This window comes from Suricata suricatta, chromosome 1 (genome assembly GCF_006229205.1).
Source record: "Suricata suricatta isolate VVHF042 chromosome 1, meerkat_22Aug2017_6uvM2_HiC, whole genome shotgun sequence".
In the NCBI taxonomy this organism is placed as follows: Eukaryota; Metazoa; Chordata; class Mammalia; order Carnivora; family Herpestidae; genus Suricata; species Suricata suricatta.
The window spans coordinates 43241862-43247647 of record NC_043700.1 but is presented as its reverse complement, the minus strand read 5'-3'; the positions used below and the strand labels follow the sequence as shown (position 1 = coordinate 43247647).

Below are 5786 nucleotides of genomic sequence, written 5' to 3'. Positions count from 1 at the left end.
TAGGGGCCTAACTGATATCCCAACACACTATTTCACCTCTCCAAAGTAGAAAAATATGATTTATTTCTATAAGCTTACTGAACAGAAACATCACTATAAGTCAAGAAACCAGTAAGTAAATATATTTTATGAAACACGGCCACTGAAAGAAGTAGAAGAAAGTTGTAGATGATCTCTAACAGAACTTTCAAATCTGAGAGGATATCGCATCTATGAAATTAGAAAAAGGGGGAAAACTCACGGCAGAAAAAAAGTTAAATATAAGATTGCTAAACACACAAAAGCACAATGAAGGCAACAAACTGGTTAAAAGCAAACAAAAATTAGAGGACATTTTAATAAGTGATGTAGAAAAATGAGAGTACAACAAAGACATAAAAGTTAAGAGAAATTATCTGAAATACAGATAACATAATAAGAAGGTCAAATGTAGTCATTATAGGAATTTTAGAAGGAATAAATTGAAGAGAACACATAAGACAGAGATGGGAAGAAAATTGCCCCAGACAAAGAAAACTTTGATTTTAGATGCAGAGGGCTCCTAACTAAAAATCAGGTAACTTTAATGAAAAGAATTACCCACTCCAGCAATATTTTGTCACTAGACATATTAGGGGAAGTTTTAAAAATTATTTCTAGAATAAAAAATATTCTATAGGAATTTAGTCAGAAAATTACACAAACACTGACATACAAAACATAGGAATTTATATTACTGGTTTATGAAAGAAGAAATGTAAATAGCCACTAAACATATGGAGAAACAAAGATTTAAACAAAAGAGATCATTTCTTACTGATATCATTGGAGTAAATTAAAGTAGTATAAAGCCAGATACAATCAAAAACACTGGGGAATGTGACTCTAGGACATTTTGAGAGTAGAAATTAGAATAAACTTTCCATATGACCATCAAGAACATGTAGTTAATGGTTTTCGTAATGTTTTTGAGAAAATTTCTATTTCCTAGAATGTATCCGAATTTTAAAAAGTCATTTATTTGTGCAACATCTAGTCATAAGAATATTCAGCAAAAAGAAAAAATATATATATATAACAAGAGCATATCATTGAAAGCAAATAAAATATCTAAAGTTTGGCCTTTGTGCAATTGTAACTAATACACTATAGGTGTATGTGCTTAAATGAATTGAAGGATATTCACAAAATTAGAATAAAAAAGCCAATATGTTTACCTTTGTGGTTTGGGTAAAGCTCCTCTAGCTAAACCACTCTCCTTATCATGCAGTCCTCCTTCTCCCTCAGTAGCAGGCCTTGGTGCCCTGCCAGCCCACAGAAGTATTACCCAAGCCAATCACGCATTTCTATGGGAACCAAGGTTTGTTCCATCCTTCTGATACTACACAGTCTGTCCCCCACACCCCCTGATAGTTCACTCTGCTCTAGTAGCAGTGCCTGTTATGGCCATGAGTTGACAGTGGTGTCCTTCTTCGCTGGGCTGTGACTAGTAAACTGTACACTATCAGATGTCTTGTGTTTGGTCCCATAACCCTAAGGTGGGATTAACCAATGGGGTGAAGAGGAAGCAAATAAAACAAAGAGATTAAAGGATTAGGTGGAATAGATTGATGGAGCAATGTCCTAGAGCAGGAACAAGCCGGTGGACACTAACACAAAGGTAAATGAGTTAATTTTGCTAAGAAAGAGCACTGGACCCTCTTATATAGGAAAAAGGGAGGATAGAATGAATGATGGCCCACCTTGTAGCATAGTTTGGGTGCTGTTAATAAAGAAGGAGGCAATGTCATCTGCTAATATCGAGAGCCAGTAATAAGGATTGGGGCTTAAGAAGCAGATCCATTAAGATATTTTAGCTCTCAAGGTGCATAATTAACAACTAATAGTAATCTTAGGGCAATTAATTGTCTCACATAATAAGAAGTCTCAGGGTGCCTGGGTGGCTCAGTTGGTTGAGTGTCTGACTTCGGCTCAGGTCATGATCTCTCGGTTGATGAGTTCAAGCCCCACATCAGGCTCTGTGCTGTCGGCTCAGAGCCTGGAGCCTACTTTGGATCCTGTGTCTCTCTCTCTTTCTGCCTCTTCCCTGCTCATGCTCTGTCTCTCTCTGTCTCAAAAATAAACATTAAAAATATTAAAACAAAGTAAAATCTTAAAAAATAAAAGAAGTCTGAAAGCAGGCAATTCCAGGATGGGTTCAAGAGCTCAACAAATATTAGAATATAGGTTTGCTGCCTTTTTTTTTCAGGATTTTTTTTGTTTATTTATCTATTTTGAGACAGAGGGAGAATCCCAAATAGAATAGAGGGAGAGAGAGAATCCCATGCTGTCAGCACAGAGCCCAAAGCAGGGCTCAGTCTCAAACCATGAGATTATAACCTGAGCCGAAATCAAGAGTTAGATGCTCAACTGACTGAGCCATCTGATTTTTAAGTAATCTCTACACCTAATATCAGTCTCAGACTCACAGTCCTGAGATTGAAGAGTCATACACTCCACCAACTAAGCCAGGCAGGCACTCCACATGTTTAAAACTTCCTCCACCTTCTCCTGAACGTGGTAGAATGGCTTTAGCAGATCCAAGTATGACAGTTTCACAAGACTTCTGCAAAGAAGGAAGAAAGGAAGTAGAAAAGAAACCACCAGAAGCCACTAGTCAATGTCTCCTTAAATGTCATTGGCCTAAATTGGTCAGAGGCTTTCCTGACAGTGGAAATGTAGTTAGCATGACTGACTTAAGCCAATCATTATTTTTACCCTGGGATGGAGTATTTTGCTTCCTGACTAAAAATGGGGTCTGTTAGCAAATAACAAAGGGAGAAATAATTCAGAGCAAACAATTTACAGACATTGTTCAAGGGAGTCTGAACAAGTTTTGTAAGAGCAGCTGTGAATAATGCCATAATAAATACATAAAACATGAGTGAAAGGATTCCTGGGCAGCTGTCAGTGCAACATTGAAGGTGGAAAATCATGAATTTATAAAGACCATGATATCCTAGATTTAAGATTTTCTTTGGAAAATATAGTCTAGGAATTAGAAGTAAATCTATCAACTATCTGAGGACTATTAAAAGAAAAAAAAAAAAGAATGCTAGGAGCATCTGGATGGCTCAGTAGGTTAAGTGGCCTACTTGGGCTCAGGTCATGATCTCATGGTTCATAATTTCGAGCCCCTGGTTAGGGCTGACAGCTCAGAGCCTGGAGCCTGCTTCAGATTCTGTGTCTCCCTTTTTCTCTGCCCCTCCCCCACTCACACTCTGTCTCTCTCTCTCCCTTTCTCTCTCAAAAATAAATAACATTTAAAAATTAAGAAAAAAAAAGAAAGCTAGAATTTCAGGAAAACGGTGTTGAATGGCTGACCATGGGATCCAGAATATCAGAAGGTAATGGACCTAGCTATGAAATATAAGAATTCAGAGACAAAAAGTATGGCTTTGGGCATTTGGTGATCAGGATGAAAAAATGAAATGAGTATCTGGGATAAAGGAAATAGATTTTCCTAAGTAAAATGGAATCCAAAGTCACTAACACTGGGAACCATTATATTTCAAAGTGCAGACATGCACATGGAGGGCTGAGAATATTTAATATAAATACAGTGGATGTAGAGAGGTAAAGAGTATTAGGAGGAGGTCCTGGGTACAGGGGAGAGAATAGCAGGAGTAAAGTTTCTTTGATTTATTTACATTGTTCTGTATTCCCAGTTAGTTGTGTTTTCTTTAGGTCTGAGAGCACATTTTACATTTATTTTTTCTTATCCTCATCTAGGAAAGGGGTGATGAAGGGTGGTGGCTGTGGTAGTGCTAGACAGTCCCCTAGGATCCCAAGATTTTACAGAGGCTTTAAATACTGGTGATCACATTTGATTTGCACAGTTAGATTTTAAACACTTTTTAAAATCAGGAAATAATTTCATATTATTAATTGGATCAGAGATATCAAGATATAATTCTTTCTCTTATAGCTTCTAATAACACTCTCAGTTTATCTACCAATGATTCATTTCTTCCAAATATAATCAGTATTGCCTAGATTATTTGAGCACTAGTAGATTCAAGGCACTAAACTCCAGGAATATAGTACCAGAAGTTGTTATTAGTTTAAAAAAGGATGCTAGAGCCACAGAGGTTTCTGGGAGCATAAAAGATGACAACAGCAGCTAGGCCAACTTTTGAACCTGCGAGAGGTGGGAGAGGAAAAGGAGAAGGTGATTTGAGCCAGCTCTCAAAGCAGTATTCAAGGAGAGACCTACCTTCTCATACAAAGATAAAATATAGACAAACCACTCAGGATGCCTCTGAAGAGGTTCACGACCGTGACTTCAGGAGAGAGCTGGAGGAGAGAGGGCGAGCTGCTGCAAGAGAAAAATAACAGAGATGGTCCAACATGCGAATATACAACCTCCTCATCAGTGTCAAAGAAACGTCAGTGAGACCAGATTCCTGCTGCAACCCTGCTGCAGATGATCCTCTAACAGATGAGGACTTTGAAGAGGAGAGTGCTGATAATGACCCTGCAGCTCTTCTTGCAGAACTAGAAAAAATAAAAAAAGAAAGAGCCGAAGAGCAGGTCAGGAAGGAACAAGAACAAACAGCTGAAGAAGAAAGAATACACATGGAAAACGTTTTGAGTGGAAACCTTCTCCTCAGTCTCACTGGCCCATCCCAGCCTCAGGCCAACTTCAACGTTAATGGAAGGTGGATGAAGGTGTTGTTTTCAAGAACTGTGCAGAAGGGGTAGATGATCAGAAGAAAAAAGATTTGTGAATGATACACTGCGATCTGAATTTCACAAAAAGTTCATGGAGAAATTTGTTAAATAGTACAGTTTTGTGTGCTTAATTAAAGACTCTAAAATGCCTAAAATGTAGATGATCATTCTGACTTTGTTCTGTTTTCTCTTTCCCCATCTACATTGCGCATAGACTTCCCTAATCTTAAGTTCCAAAATCCTCTCCTTTATGGATCTCTTATTTGTTAAGGACTTGGAAATTGATTTAACCTAATTTCCATTCGTGGAATATTTCCAGTCATATGTTTTCCTTTTAATATGGGAAAGGGAATCTTCTTGTAATAAATATTTTCAAAAATATAAATAAATAAATAAGAATGCTAGGGGGAAAGAAAAGGTCAAAGAAAAATCAAGAGATTAAATAAAATGTGACATTTGTACAAAAAAATATTCTGTAACCAAAAATGGCATTTAAAAAAATACATATTAACATAAAAAAGAAAGCAGGGTGTAATTTTAAAAATCCTTTTATGCATATGAAATGTCCAAAAGAGTTCTTTAGAATGAGAATAGGTACCTTCAGCATTTTTTCAATATAAAGATGTATCATTTAAGTGATAATTATTGTCTAACAAATAACAACAATAACAAACCTAAGGCAAACTTTGTCCTAAAAAAAAAAAAAAAAAAAAAAGAGGGTCAGCCAGGAGGGAAAGAAAGAATGATAATCATTAAGGTTTATCTTTCCAGAACACCAGGGGCTTTTTCTTATTCAGTAGGAGAAATACTCCCACCCTCTCCCTTCCCTTCCTCCCCCCCTCTTCTCCCTTCTCCCTTCCCCTCTCCCTCTCCCTCTTCCTGCCAGGTAGGTGGTAAGATTAGCTTCTGACTCACCATAATTCATAGAGCTTCATTTCCTGTTTGGGACTCAGGCCAGAAGATCTGAGCACAGTGTGATTCACCCACTGTTTTAAATAAATATCACCCAAGGCTTTTCTCAGTCCCTCAGGCAATTTCTCTTTGCCCCACGGAACAGTGTGCTTTATTATCCTATTGATGCCTTCTAGATTGCC

The 5786-nt window shown here is 37.4% G+C and overlaps 1 pseudogene; it reads left to right on the top strand.

Annotated features, from left to right (window-relative positions):
- The first annotated feature begins 4128 nt into the window (after window positions 1–4128).
- Window positions 4129–4804, top strand: LOC115295164 (annotated as a pseudogene).
- Window positions 4805–5786: the final 982 nt, after the last annotated feature.